The sequence below is a fragment of the Podarcis filfolensis genome (assembly GCF_964270895.1).
Source record: "Podarcis filfolensis genome assembly, chromosome: 2".
In the NCBI taxonomy this organism is placed as follows: domain Eukaryota; kingdom Metazoa; phylum Chordata; class Lepidosauria; order Squamata; family Lacertidae; genus Podarcis; species Podarcis filfolensis.
In genome coordinates this window covers 71070871-71083421 of record NC_139605.1, presented here as the reverse complement: position 1 = coordinate 71083421, position 12551 = coordinate 71070871, and the positions used below count along the sequence as shown (strand labels likewise).

Sequence of the window (12551 nt, the reverse complement as noted above, 5' to 3'; positions counted from 1 at the left end):
TCACTGCAATAAATTGATAGTGATGATGATAAAAATATGAGAAAGGCAGTCAAAAGAAAATAATAAGGTTCAGCAGAATGGATAAAACCAGCTAGATTAAAATCAATTTACACTACATGCTGGAATGCCCAGGCCAACAAAAACAATAGGTGCTGGAAAGTTGGTTCAGGGCAAACTTCCCATAGGAAACATTGCCTGTACTCAACCATGCTTGTGATGAATGGGTCCTCTGCAACAGGCGCGCCGAGTTGCGCCCAACATTTTTTGGGGTGTGTGTGTCACATGTGGATGACGTCACACGCATGACGCCCCCCCCCAACACCCACCGGGTGCCCCCTCCCTCCAACAAGCTCCCATCGAAGCCTGGCTTTAGCATGTGAGGGAACTTCCTCAGAGTGAAGAGTTGGCGGCAGAGAGCTGCCGCCCTTCTCCTCAACTGGGCTGCAAGCACACAACTCCTCCGCAGCAGAAAGAGGCTGCTGGTTGGGGCAGAGACCAGCTGCGGCTGCTCCGTCCCCGGGTCAGGCCTGACCTGAGGGGCGGAGACAGGCTGCGGCGCGCAAGGGATTGGGCGCACGGATTGGTTCACCCTCGCGCGTCCCGCCCGGCTGCCGAGCACTCAATATGGGGAGGCTGAACTCCGTGCCCCAAAATATTGAGGTGGCTGAAGCCCCCTCCGCCCCATATAGTCGGCGTCGCTGCTCTGCAGTGTTGCTGTGAGTACAGAGGGCTTCTCCACTCTTTCCATGCTTTAAAGCTCTGCGTCCAAGCACACTTTTTTTGCTCCAGAGCTGTGGAAACCTGCACTTTAAAGCTCAATCGGAGCAAACAGCAATCCACGGAAAACCCGAGTCGATGTTTGCTCTGACTGAGCGCTAAAGAGCGGGTCTTGTGGAAAAGGCTCTGGAGCAAACAACATGTTTGTTTTTCTGAGATGGTGCTTTTAAGCGCAGACCTGTACCTGGAAAGAGCAAGGCAAAAGATAAGGGCAACTAAGCCATAAGTGCCAATTTTTGCATCACATTACCAAATATTCCAAAGGGGTATCCAAAGGGGAGCTGCAGCATATGGTTGTGGCATATTTAGATAGCCGTTTTGCTCTAGAAGCCTGGCAAATCTGGGTACTTAAAAAAAGTGACAACCCACAAGCAGACTACATGAATCCCCCGCATGTTGTCACTTGCCCTTTCTGACCCACATTCACTAGAAACCAATATCAAAACAGCTGCGTATTGGACCTGCAACTCAGAAACATGACTAGCATTAGTGTTTGGATTTGCCTGCTTCTTAACATCAGTGCTCACTGAAACCTTCATTAAACTTTGAAGGCAAAACGTAACAACCAAAGTGGGAGGACAAAAACCCCAACATGTCACCTGAAATTAGAACAATCTCTTTCCGTTTGCATTCTCCCCCCCCCCCCCCAGTTTGTAATTAATTGTAAAAGCCAAACAGAATAGTGGTGTGCTTGGCTTTGGGGAAGAATAAGCAGTTGTGCATTGGCCAAAAAGATGTGCGTGGTTTGTCACATGATTGCTGAAATCCCATGTACGGTGTCAGAGCTGACAAGCCATGGCTTCCTGTGCCATTTTAACTATGTTTTATTAAGGAGTGGGACCCGCTGGGCCTTGTAGTTGGCACGGCTTCCTTCTCACATACCAGCTGAATTCCCACCACTGCCTCAGACACTCTCTAGCTGGATGCATTACATGGTATTTTTAGAAGCCCTGCGTGCCATCTTCTGTCACATGTCTCTCGAGATTTTTCCACTGTTTTTCACCCATCAAAGATATATCCTGTTGTTTTGTGCGGGTTTCAGCACTTGGGGAAGGAAGCAGGGAGGTCTTAGATCATGCTGCATTGTTAAACAGTGCAGCTGAAATGAAACAAGATGTGCACATGTTACATGTTATGACCGAAAATATCTAGAGGTGGCTTTCAGCTGCCTGCTCCCTGCAACAAAATGCCCAAGAAATTCAACACCTCAAGCCATAGTGGTCTGTTTGCTTGCTCCCAGTTTTGGCCTCAACGTTCAATTCTACTCCTCCTGCATCACACAACCTTCTCTGACAACAGGTTTGTACTGAGCATGTGCAGGGGACACCCTTATGACTGCATAACATTGGCCACAAAAATGCCTTTTACTAAAAACTGTAAGCGTGCTATACAATTCATGGATTATGGCACATTACTAGAGATGCTCTCATGGGCTTCAGAAAACAATTTCCCCAAAGGCAAACATAGAAATCATTCCCCCCAAACCACCCCAGCAAAGTCTATGGTAGGAAAACATACATCACTTGTCAACTTCTCGAGATCATTCTCGAGAAATGGCTTTAATTAATACAAAAACAAGCCATTTCTCATAGTTTCCGGTGGTAGCTGGTGCCCACTGGGCTGGTGGAGTGGAGTCAGGGCCACCAACAAGAGCCAGAGCCAGAGCCAGAGCCAATGACAGGTGAAGCCAACTCATTCAAGGTGTGCCCCAATCCTCCACCCTCCTAAGTTCAGAAAGTGTTGCCAAGCCCTGCACTGGTTGTAAGAAGGCAGGCAGGTATGGGCTGGATGAGGGGTGTCCCATTCCATACCCTCCAACATTTCTCTGATGAAAATAGGGACGTCCTAAGGAAAAGTGGGACATTCTGGGATCAAATCAGAAACCGGGATGTCTTCTGTAAATCTGGGACTGTCTCTGGAAAATAGGGACAATTGGAGGGTCTACCATCTGCCCTAATGGATCAGCTTCCACTAATCCTTTCTACCCCAAGTTAAGCATGAGCCTAAATTTAAGAATTTATCTCTCTTAGATTGCTGAGCTTCAAATCTGCCTGTTGAATCATTTTCTAATGATAAGTCACAGAACCTAGTCCCCACCCACAATTTCTTATTATAATGGTGTGGCCTGACTCACCCTTAAAAGAAATGAATATGTATATGTATATGGGGGGAGTGCAGGTATAAGATTTACATAATATATAATATAGGACCGCAAAATGTATTATTTAAATATATACATCTCTTTCTGTGTGTGTCCTGTCTCTCTCTCACACACACTCTCACACCCACACACCCTCCACAAAGATATACTTTTCTTCACAACAAACATTCTGAAAGCTGGAAAGTTCTATGAAACCCCAAAGCTATGATGGTCTAATAAAAGGCAGCATCTTTAAAACATGGCTATCACCTAAATAGTAAGCCATTTCGAATAAACTGCCATGCGAATGCAACCACAATGAGCTCTTTGGAAGAAGCATGGGATTCAAGCACAGCAGATAGACAGACAGACAGACAGACAGACAGACAGACAAACATATACAGCCTACGACTAAGTAATGAAGGAAAGAATTCAGGAAAGCCTTTCAAACAAAAGGTGTACTTTGAGCACAAGAAGAGTAGCATCGGCATAGAGTATAACACTCACTGCTTATGAAATGGATTTCAAATGTTCCAAGGCCTGCTCTCTTCAAAAAGTGTTCCTTATCTTTCCCTGACCTGTGAATAACCCAAAGTCACTCTAAAATGTGAATCCAGAAAGTGGATGGAACTGTTGTTTGACATATTTTTGGCCACAGGAGACCATACCAGGAGTACATTATAGTGGCTCAACTCCAAATAATTTTCACATGAATTACTAAAGTGCCATAAATGTATAATTTATTAGCATTTAAATAAATCACAGAGACCATGAGTGCTTTAAAGTTATCAGCATAAAGATGCACAGAATACCAAATTATAATGACTTAAAAAAGGTTCTTCAGTACAATAACCTCATGTGTACTATATTGCATGTTCAAAACAAGATGAACAGAGTTAAGCACCAAGATGATCATAGCCATTTTCAGACTGTGCTCTGGAGAACCCTTGATAAAGTTTATCAGGAGATATTCAGTGAGCAGATAAGGTCATGTCAGGCAAACTTCTCAGGAAGGTGGTTCACCCACCACAACCTGCCAGTGCTGCAGTTAAATAATTGTGGACCTGGGCGGGTAAAAAACTTGTGGCCCTCCAGAGTTGTTGTTAGGCTCCACTTTTCTTTCATCCCAGCCAGCATGACCAATGGTCAGGGATTATTGGAGTTGCAGCCCAACATCACCTAGACATTCCCTACTGAGTGGTCACCTGAGGAGGGGGGGGGAAGAAAATGAGCTATTGTTTTATCTTGCTAGGAAAAAAACAACTGGGAAAGACGCAATCCACCTAGTCTAATTCTGTCGCTTACCCCATTTTCACAGCCAAAACTCAGAGGACAAAAATGACCCATGTGAAGAGCAACTTAGTTTATTCACTTTGACATCCTTCCTTCAAATCACTGTGGTTGGAGTGCACTGGGAAGATTATTCAATCAGTCAATCAATCACTGCATTTGTTTTCTACCTTTTTAAAGTTAAAACTATACTCAAGGCGGCTTGCAACATGTAAAAAAAAATACATAACTACAAACATAACTAAAGTAGTCATAAACAATCATCGAAACATCAAAAAATACACAGCCAATTTGAACAATGTCCCCATAAATCATGAGATTCAAAATAAAGATACGAAAAATTACCGTCAACAACACCAACAACCCCTACCCACTTTTAATCACTGTGATTAAAAACTGGACCTGTCCATCAAAACAAAAGACCCTGCCCCAATTCCTTCACCCCACCCCTCTTGACTAATTTCTCAGAAAAGAAAAGAGAGGTGGGGGAGGTCATGTGCTTGACATTTTGGAAATGCTGAATCAACAGAGCTACTCCAAAGTTGAGGATTCCCTGATTCACCCTGATGTGCCTTGTTAACAATGCAATCCAGTTTGGGAATGTGAGAGTCTGCCTTGAATCATCCCAATTTACCTGGTTATTTGGAATACACAAAGAGACGATGCACACCCCTAGAATACACTGGCTGTCTTGAGAAGTGCCATGCTGATGAGAGCTTACAAACAGTTGTGGCCAATTGTGCAACTTAAGTAACGTCCACACCATACTTTTAATTCACTCCTACACTACTTTTAAAAGTCGTGGCTTCCCCCAAAGAATCCTGGGAAGTGTAGTTTGTTAAGAGTACTGGGGAGCTAAGCTCTGTGGGGGGGATAAACTACAGTTCCCAGGATTCTTTGAGGGCAGCTGTGACTGTTAAAGTGACATAAGCCTCTTTATGCAGCATTCTGAACCTTCAAAAGCTACGTATTTCATAATATGTTGGGATTCCAGTATGGCCTAGATGTGGGTGTATCATAAATGCTCCTTTTTAATCTTTATGCAGACGTGCCCACAAATACACAAGGCTCTTGCTAAGCAACCTGGCCGTGACATTGATCCAGTAGTTCCCAAAAATTACACAAAAAAGAAAAAAGAAAAGATTGAGGCACTTGCCTATCGATGCTGAAAGCATGGAGTATTGTTGGCGGGAGGATCCTGTGTTCTGAACACTGTGTCAAGGCAGCCCAGCTCAACATGCAACATCAGCCTTTTCTATCAAAACACTGCCACAAAGATATAAAATTGAAATCCTCAATAACTGAAAGAAATTTATGAATGTTTATTTTACAGTACGTCTAAATGGCTAGCTGAAAGAAAATAATGCAAACCAGTATGAGCAATGTCTAAAAAACTGAAAGATCATCATAATCTGTCTTGCTGCTGCAAAGGCGCATTTCAGTTTATATTGAAAACAAAATAAAATGGCCAAAAATATTATGAAGTGCATCACATTTCTTGGGCGGACATAGCTAGGGTCACAACAGATATTGCTTTTAAATATGTTTATCTGCAGATTAACATAAAGACTGTTCTGTAGAGTCTCCAATAAATGGGATTTGTTTTGTGCGTCGCCCTCCTCCCAGGGGATCTGAGCTCAGATTCAGCTTGCAGATGAAGATGGATGAAGTTAAGTCTGACAGACATAAATAATGCATCCTGCTAGAAGTAACACTGTAGCATAGCTAGGCGCACCTCCTTTCAGGGGAGGTGGGATACAGGTAGGAATGGATAGCTTTTTCCAAGTGCTCCCTCAGAGAGGTTCACATCATTATCTTAGTTATCTTTATAATAACCCTGTATGGAAGGTGGGTATTATTACCCCCACAATCCACATGGGAGAAAGAGCATGGCCATCACATAAAAACATTCACCATTTTTGTACAGTGGTACCTCAGGTCAAGTACTTTGTTCTGGAGGTACGTTCTTAACCTGAAACTGTTCTTAACCTGAAGCACCACTTTAGCTAATGGGGCCTCCCGCTGCCGCCACGCCGCCAGAGCCCGATTTCTGTTCTTATCCTGAAGCACTATTTCTGGGTTAGCGGAGTGTGTAACCTGAAGCGTGTGTAACCCGAGGTACCACTGTACCTTCTTTTCTCATGTATTGCTCTTCCAATACTTTTGGGTCTTGCTCGTGAGGATGGCAAGCTCTTGTACAGACAAGGCCTGAGAGCCAACAGACACACAATGCTGACCTGAGATCTTTTGCTGCTCATAGCAGGGATGAGGTAGGATCCAGATAGCACACATGGCCCATCTAGAGGGGGCCTGACTACAAGCAAGCCTTGAAGGCTTTTAAGCAGAGGTTGGATGGTCATCTGTCATGTATGATCTGGCTGAGATTCCTGCATTGCAGGTTAGGCTAGATGACCCCTCAGGGTCCCTTCCAACTCTACAATTCAATGATTCCATGCCACGTTGGGGTTTGTAAAAGCCTTTCAGAATTTCCCTCAGTTTTATAGAGAGCATCAAGACACATCATGCCCTCAGATTACAGATTCAGTGATCTAGCTAAAGTCATTCTGCTCTCATTAACAAAAAAATAAGGATTTCTTTACCACTGTTGTTATGCAGGTATCAAAGTACTGAAGATTAGAAATGAAGGCCATTTGGGGTGGTGGATTAAAGCCAATTTAATGTGTACATATTTCTCAATAATCTTCTACACAGAGAAAGATCTAGGCTGCATCGAACTTCTAGAAGTGTCCCCAACTGCCATGGCAGCTTTTCAGAAATAAAATTGTGTGTGTGGGGATCTTTACACATGTATTATCACATATTATCACAAAAGCTCACAAGCTGCTTCAAGACCAGAATGGTAAATCATTCACAAGCACAGTGGGCAACCTCGGAGAATTTAATTTCTCACAGCCTAACAATGGCTCCCTGATAGTGCACTAGCATAGGCCAGCCTAATTTAGGAATTACTGTTCTTCCGTGTCTTAGCTCTTAAAAGGTATGGCCTAAAAACAGAGGAAGCAAATATTACTCAACCTAGCAGATCTAGGTTGCCTAGATGCAGATTTGTCTAGAAAATGTACCTTACCTTGAGTTCAAGGATACAGTGGTACCTCAGGTTACATACGCTTCAGGCTACAGACTCCACTAACCCAGAAATAGTGCTTCAGGTTAAGAACTTTGCTTCAGGATGAGAACAGAAATCGTGCTCCAGAGGCGTGGCAGCAGCAGGAGGCCCCATTAGCTAAAGTGGTGCTTCAGGTCAAGACCAGTTTCAGGTTAAGTCCGGACCTCCGGAACGAATTAAATACTTAACCTGAGGTACCACTGTACAGGCAAATCTGTTTTCCTAAATTACTGATGTTTTCTTGCTTTTGCCGTGACGTGAATTTCAGAATAGTGAACAATATCCTTCAGTTACTATTGTCCTAATACTTGATATCTTACTATCCCTCCCTCTATACCATCGTCATCAAGAGAACTCCACTACCCATTTTATTACAGTTAAGTTGGAGGCAAACATAATTAAAAAGCACACTATTCGTTTTATCCATGTAATAAAAAGTGAGCTTTACGGTTGTATTAATTTTATATTATATTATTATTATTATTAATTATTTGTAAGCTGCCTCCCAAACAACACAAATTCATTGGAAAGGTGAGGTAAAATAATTTTCCAGTTCAGAATAGTTGGGGCAGGGCAGTTAAGTTGTCCAAGAATTTTCCTGAAGGTTCTGTCACAAAGCTGCTGTTTATCTCAAACTGCCCTTCCTGAGAGGAAATAGCAAAATTCTGAGGTAAGCATTCACATCTGTCACAGGCTTAACCAACCTGTATTACTTCAATAAAGATACCCAACATTTTACCACAAAAGAACTGCACCTTCTCTCCTGCTGCGTATGTCTATGCGTATGGATATGTATACATATGTATTTATTAACACACACTCTGCACCAAGCACTCACGTGAGTATACCTCAGAAGAAATGAAGCAATACAGCTCTTTTTCTGATTATAATTTTTTGGGAATGGCTATTTTTCCAAATTTCAATTCAATCTGTTTTATGCCTTTTTCGTTTGTAGTTTTATGCCATTCCATATTATTTCTTTATTGCAAAAAAGTCAACATGCATCTTAGAAATTCAGAGTGTAATCAATAAAACAAACATTACATGTATGAATTTAAATGTATAAACAGTTAGAAATCCAACAATATCTCCTAATATACTATTACACAAGTTCACAATCTTGTAAAAACTATAATACAAGTTTACTATACATTGAGAGGAATTTACCATTCCTTTTCACATGATTTTGTTAAAAACTGTTGAAGCATCTCCACTGTATGTGGGCATATATTTTTCAAATCAGTTTTCAGATGCTAGGCTTTTTTATGCTCAAGGATTTAAAACAAATCAACCAAAATTTTTATACCACAGTTTAATTGACAGCTTATATAGTAGAAGCATTAATATCTGTAAAGGTTGAGGGGGGTGATTCACTGACCATTTACATTGTGGCATTCTTCTGGATTGCAATGGGATTACACACTAAGTGGTCAGTGAAGTGGTACTCCTTGTGTAGTAGCCTTTTATTTCAGATTGATTTATCATTCTCAAGTCACTTAGTAGGTATTATATTATGCTCTCCATCATAGCTTATGAATGCAGAAGTGACAATTCCACAGCAGTAAAAAATGAAGTGTTACCAGAAGTTACCTACCTAGAAACACAAATGGTATCCTACTAAGTTCTAATACACAACACAGGGAGATCCATAGCTATGTCAACATGAAGGTCACTTTGAACTAGTTTTCCTTTCTCCGTTGTATTAAGTGAGTTACTACTATGCTGCCCATCACTTACATTCTCAGTAACGTAATAGTATGCTTTCAATACATGGGTTCAGGGGCACAACTCATTTTTGTGCTTCTGGCCTGAGAAATCACATTTAAGATGTCACCAGAGGATTTATGTAAGTCAACAAATATTTTAAAAGAAAAGAGAAGGGGAAAAAAAATCCCCATTAAATAAATATTTTCCCCATGGCCCCTAATCTTTCTCGCTCCCCATGAAAAAAAAGCCGACACTCTGAGCAAGGACATCCATCCTGTTCTGAACAGTGTGCTAACAAAATGTTATTTTAAAACCATATGAAAAGGAATCCTATCCGGTCTACCTGTGCCAAAGGCTATTGAAATTTCTCTTACAGCTTCATTCACTCACTGTAATCTTCCGGATACAAAAATACAAGAATTCTTATGGAAATCTAGATGCTGGTAGTTTTAGTACACAAAAAAAGCAAAATATTTACACAATTATACAGTTTTAAGAAAACCCTGTACAATATATATATACACATATATAAATCCTTTGTTCCCTCTATCATTTGATTAAACTGTTCAGATTCAAGCATTTTGCTGCAATGGGTCAGTATATGTGATGGCCACATACTGAGTCACAGGCATTCCAAAGACATTGCAGGCAATGGGGGGAAGAGCAAGGCTTTGCCTGTTACGGTGTGCAATATTCGTGCTTTCTTCTTCTAACGTAATTCACTGAGATTAAACATTAGTCGGAATGTAGCAATAATCTAGAAAACAAAGGTCTTTGTGTAAAGGGCAAAAAACTGCTGACAAATTACACTCCTCTCCAAGTATGACTTGGAATTTAAACTGATACTACTTTGGACTTTACAGACCACAACACACACAACAGTACCCAAAAGAATAGGAAGAACAGAGCGCTTGACTTTATGTAGCTAGCTGAGATCTAATGTAGTACTTCTGATACTTAAGAGAGGGTAAAGTACCATTTGCAGTAATACATTTTAATAGAAAACTTCAAAAATAATAGGTTTGGTTTTTTTTACTTGCTTGCATTAGTGTTCCAGTACCACAGGAGTTGAGAACAGTACTGTTTGCTCTGCTTCTTTGACTCTAACATTCAGAACGCTGTGGCGTAACATACTTTCCTATATAAAATGGCCCTACTGTGTACTGGCATAGTACAGAGGCACCAAGAGTGGGGGGAGGGGGGAATCTACAGGACAATGTGCTTAGGCTTAACAGAAGCAAGTGACACATGAGTTGAGTATGAAAATCCATTGCCCTGGAAAGCCAAAATAGTTTAATACGGTTTCTACCGCAATCTACCCCAGCTACTGTTAGGTGCTATAAAAAAAGTGGTGTGGGGGAAGGGAGGGAAAACATAACCAAACAGCATGGAAATAAAAAGCATCTAAGTTAATCAGTCTCTTTTCAACATTTCTTTTACCAAAGTTGCTCTCTTTAGAGTTAAGCACAATATTATTAGAAGTGATGGTCTCATATCATTTTAATGATTTTTCTAAAAAAGACCTAGGGCTTTCTGTGTTAAAAAAAGAACAAGTTGCTTTGAATACTGTGGAGGCTTGACCTAAAAAGGTTAAAAAAAAAAGAAGCAGCTTATTTAGCTACAAAGGACAAAAAAATGAACTCAAATGGCTGGACACTTTTAAAAGCACTTAGATGCATTTACTTATACCAGCTATTCATCAAGCACTAACTGCTCTGTTCATTTTAATAGGATTCATGCAGGAGGTCCATGGATGCTCCATGAAAGTAAATGTGGAATTCACAGAGCAGTGGTAAGCTGCACCCAAAAAGTAGTAAGGCTGGGCTATGTCTGAAGATTAGATTGAGAAGAACTGCCATATTAGACAAGAGCAGCTGTCATTGATGTGGACTTGTTTGAATGTGGAAATTGGCAGCATTGCCCTGTAATTCTGCTAGATAGCTGAATGGTATAATCCACAGTAAGATTTGGAGCAATTCTAGACAGGAGTGAAACTTACTCAAACTGGATAACTTGTCTGCCACCTAACTAAAGGACTTTTGAATTACCAAATTCCAGGAAATGTTGACGTATAAATGAACTTCACAGAAACTCTCATCTCACACTCTACATTACTAAATAAAGCCTATAAAGCCATTGATAGCTTGAAAAAGGTCCATATTTTAAAACAAAATAAACACAAGTTGGGCTTGAAAGATTGATACATTCCATCTTCAGAGGATCACAACCACCTTTGCAACACTTAGCCTTTGGCTGATCGTGGCTACTTATTTGTTAAGTTTAATATCTCAAACTCACACTTGCTTTCTTGTGTGTATGAAAATAAAAACAAAAAACGAAAACAATTTTTGGCTCATTGACTTCCTTTAAATATTTTTTAAAAAGTTTTAGTTCAACAATTCTAAAACTATTGATTCCATTTCAAGTTTCATCTTCTCCAGGAACGAGATTCATCTTCGTCTTCGTCTTCGTCATCATCATCTTCAGGCAAAAATAAATCTGAAGCTTCTGTCTCCTGAATAAAGACAAAATATAATATGCTTATTTTTTTTAATGTACAATACCACAACAGTCAGTTGCAACCTTTTGGTCCATATCAGTGATTCTACTTGACTTGAAGAATGTGGGCAAAATTTTCCCTTGGATATTCCTCTAAATATGCTACATGCCAGGGTTAAACATGCAGAGAAAACATAGCAAAAATGGAGCTGGGTGGTGAAATGTGACAACTGAATCTGAGTGCTCTGAAGTGATTAGAGAGCATAATGGACAGTGCTTTCTCAGCAGCGGCCCTACCTTATGAAACGCCTTCTCAGGGATGTGCTGGCCACTTCAGCTTAAAAAAACACATCACTTTTCAAATAGCCTTTATGTGTCTTATTGGTCATGCAATTGTTTTTGTGGCTCTGGAAATGGCTTTTGTATTTGCTTAAATATACTCTATTTTTCGATTATATAGCATCATAATAAACTATAAAGTAATACAGCTTTGAGTATTATTTTAACAGAAAAAGCAAGGTATAAATATCAAATTAATCGAATATAATTATAATATATTCTTGGGGTTTTTATGCTTGTTATTTTTGCTTGGCACCTTGGGTGGACTTGGTCCAGAAAGGTGGTGTATAAACTACTAAAGAATTAAAAACAACCAACTGTCCACCATCTGATTCATGCTGTGGAGTTATGAACCAAATTAAAGAGCAGGAGGATTTAGTCACAAAACGGTGAGAATGCAAACAACCTAAAATATCCTAAAATATCTTAAGCATTCAGAAATGCCCTTCCAGAACAGTTTCCTATAATGAGCTCAAACATTTCAACATTGTATGAGGCAGGAGGGGAGCTAGACTTCGCTCATTGACCACTATAACTTTGAAGCAGGGATTTAAAAAAAAGCTTTGTGTCCTTAGTGGTTGCAGTTAGTTACAACACTGGGAGCAATTTGGATTACCAAACAGGTCAGAGCTGCTCCAGGTCACCAAATCTAACCCCACATTTCATGATTAT

General features: G+C 40.5%; 1 protein-coding gene and 2 long non-coding RNA genes across 7 annotated transcripts in view; 1 reads left to right on the top strand and 2 right to left on the bottom strand.

Moving 5' to 3' along the window:
• Window positions 1-7659, bottom strand: part of LOC310756383 — a 56501-nt gene extending 48842 nt beyond the window's left edge. Inside the window, exons 1-2 of the long non-coding RNA XR_014544840.1 lie at window positions 7519-7659; window positions 5364-5473 (exon numbers count right to left, since the gene is read on the bottom strand). This is a non-coding gene — a long non-coding RNA (uncharacterized lncRNA). The remainder of the gene's footprint in view (window positions 1-5363; window positions 5474-7518) is intronic.
• On the top strand, window positions 7030-10879 carry LOC310756386. Its single transcript, XR_014544844.1, has 3 exons — window positions 7030-7316; window positions 7543-8004; window positions 10773-10879. It is a non-coding gene; the product is annotated as an uncharacterized lncRNA (long non-coding RNA).
• LOC310756368 (RNA-binding protein 27-like) overlaps window positions 8210-12551 on the bottom strand; it is a 33684-nt gene continuing 29342 nt past the window's right edge. For all 5 annotated transcript variants that reach the window (XM_083600205.1, XM_083600206.1, XM_083600204.1 and 2 more), the window contains exon 20: window positions 8210-11556. The gene's annotated coding sequence lies outside the window, so the exon portion shown is untranslated. The remainder of the gene's footprint in view (window positions 11557-12551) is intronic.